At 50.8% G+C, this 8,462-nt stretch overlaps 2 protein-coding genes across 3 annotated transcripts in view; one reads left to right on the top strand and one right to left on the bottom strand.

Annotated features, from left to right (window-relative positions):
- LOC107264287 (frizzled-2) overlaps positions 1-8,462 on the bottom strand; it is a 71,054-nt gene that overhangs the window by 56,659 nt on the left and 5,933 nt on the right. Inside the window, exon 3 of one of the 2 annotated variants that reach the window (XR_003058750.1) lies at positions 7,203-7,250. The exons of the other annotated variant lie outside the window; for it this stretch is intronic. The gene's annotated coding sequence lies outside the window, so the exon portion shown is untranslated. Of the gene's footprint in view, positions 1-7,202; positions 7,251-8,462 lie in introns of those variants that run through there. 2 annotated transcript variants of the gene reach the window in all.
- Positions 7,222-8,462, top strand: part of LOC107264288 — a 9,693-nt gene continuing 8,452 nt past the window's right edge. Inside the window, exon 1 of the mRNA XM_015732393.2 lies at positions 7,222-7,452. The gene's annotated coding sequence lies outside the window, so the exon portion shown is untranslated. The remainder of the gene's footprint in view (positions 7,453-8,462) is intronic.

Raw genomic sequence — 8,462 nt, 5'->3', positions numbered from 1 at the left:
GGGGGGGGGGGGGGTCCTTGGAATTGCATCTGGAAATTCGAAACCTCCTCGAGGGTGAGCTGGAGGGCTGGTACACAGAAATGGGGTGTCGAGCGGCTCTCCCCTCCCTCCACCGCCCCTCTCTCTCTCTCTCTCTCTCTATGGGTATGCCAAATCGGAAGTGACGTTATAATGGAAGCGGGTACTGCTCCCTTTGATGCGGTAACACGCCACCGAGAATTGCCCAATGAAATGCTACAAACTGACCGAATAACATTTCCCAGGGGATTCTTAACGAGTTTTAGAGCAGACTGAGCGTTGGATATAGCAGAGAGAGAGAGAGAGAGAGAGAGAGAGAGAGAGAGAGAGAGAGAGAAAGTAACGAGGACTCGGCGAGAATTCTCGTGACTCGCGCAGCGAAAAGTCCCGATCAGAAATAGTTGAATTCACGGTCGGTTGTCGCTCCTTGGAATATCCCGTCGGCGCATAGCAGCGAATTCCTTCGAGGAAGCGGAAGCGCCGTGGCCGCGTAAAAGAAAGCAGGAAGAGAATGCCCGACCAGAAGGAATCCGAGGCGCGGCCATTGCGTGACTACGGGTCGCGTAATTAAAGACCCATTGGGACGCTTGACGGGGAACTGAAAGTAAGGAAAAAAAAAAAAAAAGAATTCCTACGGGGCGAACGGCGCAGCTAGTGCGACCCCTGGGTTCGTTGCCGAGCGCCCCGAAGAAGGCCTTCCTCCACCCTGGCCTGTAATTCGACGCCGCGGGTGGGCCCTTGCCACTCGTTACATTTCGCCGGTTCCTTCTTTCCTTCTGTATTCGAGACTTCACGCTGCGCCTCCTCCGGCGACTCGGGGCCCCTCGAGAACTTCGCGCAGATCCGCACGGGGGGCGCTGCGATTCTTTGGATTGTTCTTTTTCATCTCGAGGAGGCGCGAGAGTATTTTCAAAGTGCGAAACGACCGAAGCGCTCGTACGTTGACGTGTACGCAATCAGAGTGCTAGGACCGTATGTCGCTGGGGCACTCGACGTGCCCTTCGTCGTGGGGGTTCCTGCGCGGACGGGGGGGAATGGAGATTTCATCCCTAACGGTACTCAGGGAGGAACCGTATTAAAGCGACATGCCACTTTTCCCACGTGCCCACTCTACTACGATTAAGGCCTTGAGATTATAATTTCGATTCGCGTCTAATTGCGTTAGAGAATTCGCGGGAGAAAGTGCTAATGCGTTACGTGCGCCATGGGCGACTGGAGATTTTCACTTGGCTGGCGAAAGGTTTACCCGCCGTGGGTATCCGATACCTTAATCCGTATCGTTCGAGAGCTCAAAATTCGCTTACACTTCGCTCTCGTCCTGGACGAGCAGGATTTCACGAGGTTCGAGTTTCCCGGATGACGAGAGCAACCTCAGGCGGAACCCTAGTGGTCCTGAGGCTCGTATAGAAAAATCCAGAATACCCAGAATACGTCTATAAGGATGAACCAGGAAGAGGGGAGTGACGTAGGTTCCCTGTCTCTGGCGATGGGCGGTATGCAAAGCGGGGTAAAAATGAACCCCAGGCTGTCGGTCGTGTCATTAAATACAAAATTTGCTCACCCTTCCGCACTTTGCTCTCTCGGCTCTTCGAAGGGTCTGTCACGTGACGTTATATTATCCAAATGTGGGGCAACAAGGGATTCGGAGGCAGCGAGAGATATAGGCGCAAGCAAGAGAGAGTCGAAAGTCGGAGATTTTTAAAAATTCCTTCAGGCTGGAATCGAAGCAAAGTTTCCCAACGGTCACGGATAGCTGATATGAAGACGAATGGAAGATTGTACCCGGGAATGTCGGTTTCCTCAATTACGTTATCAGAATTCTATTTCCCCAACCTTAACTAAGATTGCCCAACGACAGCGATCAAATGACGGCTGTCAAAGTTGACGAGCAGCGGACACGAGCCGAGTGGCCCTGGCCTGTCCGGAGGGCCGGCGGGCACTCTGCTCTGTTTGCCAAGCACTTCCTACCGGGTGGGGGAAAAAAAAGGGAAGACAGCTACGTCGACGCTGCTGATAGCAAGGCAGAGGCGTCGGTCGGCCGGTTGTCCCGCGGGAATACCTGAAGGAGCGACACGTCCGGGAGTCAGGAATTCCTCTCGCCTCCTGAAAAGGCACAGTCGCCGCGCCTTTCCCGATTGTCAGCGTCGATCGAACGGGAAGTGGCTGGACGCCGCGTGGAAAAAAGTCAATCGCGTCCAGCAGTCCATTCGGTGAAACACAATAGGCGAAACACGTAGGCAAATGGAAGCCGGCACGACGCGTGGCTCCCTCCTGTGCCTTTGGCACGGACCGCACGGACCGAGGGAGCCGGGTCGGGACCCGACGCGGGACAAATGGCTACGGGAATGGCAATTTGGGGAGACTCCTGGAACAGTTGATTTTATGAGTTCATCGAACCGCCACGTGATGAATTCTGCAGGGATCAGGAACCTTTCGACCTTTTCACCCAGGATGCGGACTGCGGACCGAATTAATTCTGTGCCAGCAGATAACGGGCTATTAGAAAGAGCGGCTCGAGAGGATAGGAGGAGAGGGGTCCAGGGGGAGGATGTGGCCACTGCGTAAGGGTGTACTCTTGTTCAAAAGAACCCCAAGCAGCTGGGGGGGTTGAGGTCGAGCGGATTTTTTCTAATTACTTATTTTCACTTTTGCGCAAGACTTTTCCGCGGTGGCGTCGCTCCTGAATGCCGAGTCGAGCCTCATTTACACGCTATTATTTGGCGCGCGAATGCGGCCGAATGTAAACGAATGAAAGCCAGCCGCCAGTGACACCAGCGCCCCCGCGGAGGCTACGGCAGGCGAGAGAACCCTTTTCAGCCATAGAAAGTTATTCGTCTACACTGTAATTCTTCCTGGCGACGCCATTGCGCGCGACAATGCCGTTGTTAATAATTGCTGTTTACTAATTGTACAGGCCAGGAGACATTGGCGCGAGACCTATGCGCTTGTGCGTACCAGGACGAGTGCCAAGTAGGGACAGACATAGAGGGTGCGGAGGTGCGAGAGAGAGAGGAACGGAAGGGGAGCCCATTTCACACGAGGGATTCAGCTCGCAAGGACTCGCTTCGCCTTTTCACCTTTTCCCTCTAACTTTTCCATTCTCTCTCTCTCTTTCTCTTCCAGACCTTTCACCCACCTTCCGCTGCGCCCTCGTCAATACAATTCCCACCCTTTTCAGCCCTTCCAATAATCATCCAGCAATTTTGACGTCCTTCGCCCCGAACGAGACCAGGCCGAATACAGGTGCCTCCATCTCGATCCGATCCATAGATCCTCCGATGATCCCGTCCGATCCAGCAGTCATGCCGATTTCGCGATTCCTCTTGATTCGAACGAAGGGCGTCGCTCGGCGAACTTCGCCGTTGAAAATGAGCCCTTTGTTCCGAGCAGCTACCAACCTAACCTGTCCGGCTTCGGGCCACCTCTCGTCGCCAGACGTCCGTCCTTTTGCACGGGTTCCTCCTTGTTTTTATTTTCGTCCGCAGGACGACCCGTCGCGGCGGCCGCAACGCGCTTTGTCGACTCACGGAAATGCCCTTAATGGCTTTCCGCCTGCGTCCGACAACGCATTTGGGAAAAGCGTCCTGTCGCGCCCGTTTTCAACGGACGACCACCGACGCACCGCCCTGAGGGATCCTCACCAATACCGACGCCAGCCGACGCCAGCCGACGCCATGGCGAACACCGTCATAGGGGGCATCGCGCGACACCATCGTTGCCACAGAGGGGAACTTCGATCGCGACGCGAAGGACGCGACCTGCTTCTGACAGCTTCCGACGCTCGTTGAGTATTCATCCATATAGACACGTGTAAAGACAGCAGCAGCCTCCCAGCTCGGCGTTTCCGTTAGGTTTCATCTCCACTCAGCGTCCTCCGCAAGAACCGATAGGAGAGACCAAGAAAGACAACGCACCGGTCCAAGTCAGGTCCAACCCTTGGGAACTGGACTAGATAGTGGCCAGCAAATAAAGTGCCGACCGATACGGGAAAAACGCGGAAAGTCATTATTTGCACGCTCGAATGGGGAATTAGCGTAATGCATTCGCTTGACTAAATTATCCCACTGGGGGGGCTTGATTACCGATTCAATTGTTGTAACGAATGGATCGGAAAATTCATTTCCATTTGCCGTAACATGCAGCCACGCATCAATTATTCAGGCACCTGGTGCTGCCACGAGTCCTCTCCGATCTTCCCATTATATGTATTTCTCTTTCTCTCTCTGGAGTTCACGAGGTCACATCACACGTCCTTGTCTCTCACGGCTGGTCCGCTAAATAATTGTACAGCCGATACCCGCGAGACAAGGAGTTACCTAATTTGGTCCAAAAAAAAAAAAAAAAAAAAAAAAAAAAAAAAAAAAAAAAGAGCAAATTATTGCAACAGTCTGTCTGGTACATGACGAACATCCATCCAGCTTCACGCATCTCGACATCCGACACGTCACTCTCCTTTTACCGCCCGGGGGAGAAGGAGGAGAGAAGGAAACGTCCACAGGGGATCCTCCTGCGTCTCCACGAGGATTTCCCCACGAAACTCCATAACTCTCTGGTTCTCCACTCGGGCGCTAAGCGACGTAATGCCGCAATTTCGTTAGGTGCTCCCCGCAAATTTGCGACACCCGACGTACCGCTCTGTCGCCACTCTCCAGAGCCATTAGGCAATCTTTCTGGGATAATTACTGTCAGCCAAAGTTCCCATCAGCCAGGACTCGTCCTCCGACGCGCGGCGTCGCGACGCGTCCTCCGCTGTCAGTTTCGCACGTGGCTCTCTCGTTTCCTCACGCTGAGCATCCCGAGTCAAGAATGAGACCCGAGGCAGAAATGGACGCCGAGTGAGATATCTTGGTGGCGTCGGGACGACTTGGCCGAGGGGGTGGGGAGGGGAGGGGAGGACGGTGCGCCTCGTGGCCGATCTTTCCCTTCGTCGCGGCGGGTTCAATTAATTGAACAAAATCAGGCCTCGGCTATCAGTTTGACAAGGTGTCAACTAGGGTTGACATATTTGTACTCGGAGAGATAGGACGTGTCTTACACATGCATTGGGCTAATCTAACGCAAATACACAGCTGCCCTCGGCCGATGAGCGCGTACGCGCATTCTCTAATCTCGACGGATTAAAAGCTATGGGAAATCACCGTGAGAGAGGCTCTCTCGTCTTTACAGGCTCCCGTTCTACGTACAGGGTGTCTCAAAATAAGTGGTCCTAGTCTGCAGGTCTGTTCCTAAAAAAAAATATTACCGAATAACGGACCTTTGTTTTATTGAAAAATACTGTGTTTCATTAATGAGAGCTGGTCAAAGTTCATGTATGTATCGGAGTAAAGCTACGACGGGATTATTAATGACCTTTCGACTCTGACATTTCTTTCCTCTTGATCCCGCTATTGTATCACGTCTGCAGCGAGGAGACTGAAACTAGCCGCAGATACTATACAGGAAAGAGCAGATTGTTTCTCTCGGCTGATTCAGAACTAAACAGGAACTGCCGAATCCAATGCGCAATGAGCGCAAAAATATATAGTTATGTTCGAGACTTGGTCTTCACGGGTGGTAAGAGTGGCGCTTGAAAACTTTTTCGTATCGGATGTAGTAATCTTGGGACACCCTGTATACAATCTTGTATGACAATATTCATGTCTTTTTTTGTCCCGCCGGAAGAAAATCGTCAATTGTCAAAATCATTATTGAATGATTTTTTTTTGTCTGTACAGGAATTGTATTCTATCAACCGGTACGTATGAAATAATGAAATCTAAAGCGAAGCTAGGTTGAGAGCCACTGTTGGTAAATCGGGTAAAGAGGAGCAGTAGGTATCGCCTTATCGAATTGCCGTCACTCAAATCACAGTCGTTTCCGATCGAGCCACCCCCGATTTCCCAGTTGCTATAGCTACTGTTTACGTCACTGGATAAAATGTCTCTTGGCATTTCTCGTCATTATCCCCCGTCCTCGCGATCCAACATTCGTTTAATGGGATCAGCTGGGGAATTCCTATTGACTCCCAGAGACGGTTTCCTGCGGTACGAAAACGTCCGTCGAGATTTCGGCGTCTGTCGGGAGACGTTTTGCGCCAAGAGTGTCTCACGGCGAGCTTAAGAGCTTCTACGTCATCGATCTTCCGGCTTTGACGGGTAAGTCAGAGATCTATAGATCCTTGGCAGTGTCGCCAACGATCGGTGCGCATAAATTCGAGTCTCAAGATTGAATTGTCAACGATCAAGATCTGCTGCTGCATTACCGTCCATCGGTTATACTCGACAGGGGATATAAAACCTTTGACTGAATGTAAATAGACTAGACATGCCCGTGTATTCCGTCTCCCGCGAATCTGCCGTGTAGAATATATATTCATATATACCATTCGAATGGATAAAGTCCATCCGTAAGTATCCAAGACAGCCAGACTATCCGAGACGTCCAGTCTATTTGCCACTGCGGCCAACGATACAACCGGTTACCGATCCGGTTGGTATCGTATCGGTCGGTTAAGGCTCTGGCAGGTTTCTACACTCCGCAGGTACCGACCGCGAAGGACTGTACTTATGGGGAATAAGGTGGAAGACAAGAGTGTGGCTCACGAAAGACGCCATGGGCACCATCACGAATTCCATGCAGGGTCAAACCAGATTCCACGTTAATCATGTTCCGGTCAGACGAAATCACGATCTAAACAGAAAAATGGTCATCGGTATTGACATCGACTAGTGACGTTATTTTTGTTTTTTACAATTATTCTTAACAATCCCGGGACACTGATCTCATAATAATTTTTTCGATCTTTCACGTTGCTCAAATTCCCGCAGTCATTTGTACTCGAAATCACACGATACGTCTTAGCCGATATTATTTCTAGTCACGTTGCAGCCATTTGCTCCATAGACGGGATCGATGCTGGGATCCATTCGGGAGAGTTGAGATACTCCAGGATCGTCTAGCGAGTCCAGTGAAGGAGTACGGAGAAAAACAAAAGGAATCTAAAGGGAATCAAAATGGCAAGGACGCGTCCGGACTTTGTGGAGTGGATGAACGAGGTGGCACGAGTAGATCCTTTTTCATCGTGTGAACTGTGCTCCAGGGAGGATGTGGCAACAATGGCGGAGGAGAGGCGATCTTGTGGGAGCACTGGCCAGAAGGAAGCAGTCCAAACACCTGAGAGAGGAGAGGACCGTCTACCTGGTCTACCTGGTCTGCCTGGTCTGCCTGGTCTGCCTGGGACAGCACGGCTGAAACTTAAACGCTCCGATGTGACTTATTCGTGAAAATTAATTCTTCCTCATATTTACCAGTTTTCGTCATAAATTTCGTACCGAGTAAAGTACCTGTGATTGCCGCGAGGGACGAGAGTAAATATAGGGAGTGCGTCTTAAAGTGCTCAGTGAAGTGAACGAGTAACAGAGACCGAATGGATTGAGTGGATCCTTGACATAAAAGGTAAGCGTATCGAGGAAGCATGAAGAAATCGATATTGCCAAATTTACAGTGTTTCTGCAATTTTTATAATATTGCATTCCATCGCGCGTGTCAGATTTTCAATTGAATTTAAACGTGTCCACTGCCGGCGGATCGGGCCTGGGACTGTTTACGCGAGAAAGACGACGGACAGGCACTCGATGGCTAATCCACGTGGCTTCGTTAGATCCAAACGAGTTTCGCGAATTTATAGTTTCGAGCACCGAGTATACATATTCAGCAAGAATTTCCTACGATTGAACAATTGGCGGAATTGCGTTTGTAATACGAGGAGAATCCGCGAGCAAGATAAAAGGGTGGGATAGCATAGAGAGAGAGAGAGAGAGACGGAGAGAAAGGGAGAGAGGGAGAGATTACATCGAGCGCAATGTACCGAATTGTTATTGGAGTCTATCTGGGGATAATCTACGACAGATGAATAATACCCTAAATCCAGCTGATCCACGAAGCATTGAATTGAGAAAATAAATCCCGGCAACATGATCTCTATGGTAGCGGATAGAAGGATATAGCTCGTAGCAACATCTACCTTGGCAAATTTCCATAAGTTCAAACTTCCTGACATTTCCAATAGTCGAAAAGAAAAGAAAAAAAAACAATAGCCGACCCGTGGACAGAGGGTGACGATGGCACAGCTAGAAAACCAAACTAATTAAAAGGAAATCAGTGCAGGCTCTTCCAATGGACCATCGGCTAGCTCTCTCCTGGACGAGAAGTGCATGTTGCCCCTGGTGGCACGGTGCACGGGCAGGTCGAGTCTGCTGACTGGTCCGGACGCACGGATGAAATATTAATCGTGCAATTAGCGCTGATTGTACTTTAATAGGTTCTGTTTTTCTCTCGTGACACCCGACCAGCCGCAGGATCCAACAGACGGATAGACAGTTGCTAGGTAGACCGACGGATTGGCTAACAAGCGATACGAGATGCGAAGGGGGTTGTCACGCACCCCCCCCCCCCCCCCAAAACCC

This window comes from Cephus cinctus, unplaced genomic scaffold (assembly GCF_000341935.2).
Source record: "Cephus cinctus unplaced genomic scaffold, Ccin1 Ccin1_scaffold0168, whole genome shotgun sequence".
NCBI classification, from domain to species: Eukaryota; Metazoa; Arthropoda; class Insecta; order Hymenoptera; family Cephidae; genus Cephus; species Cephus cinctus.
Note: the sequence above shows the minus strand (reverse complement) of the source record. Positions and strands in the feature narration are given on the sequence as shown.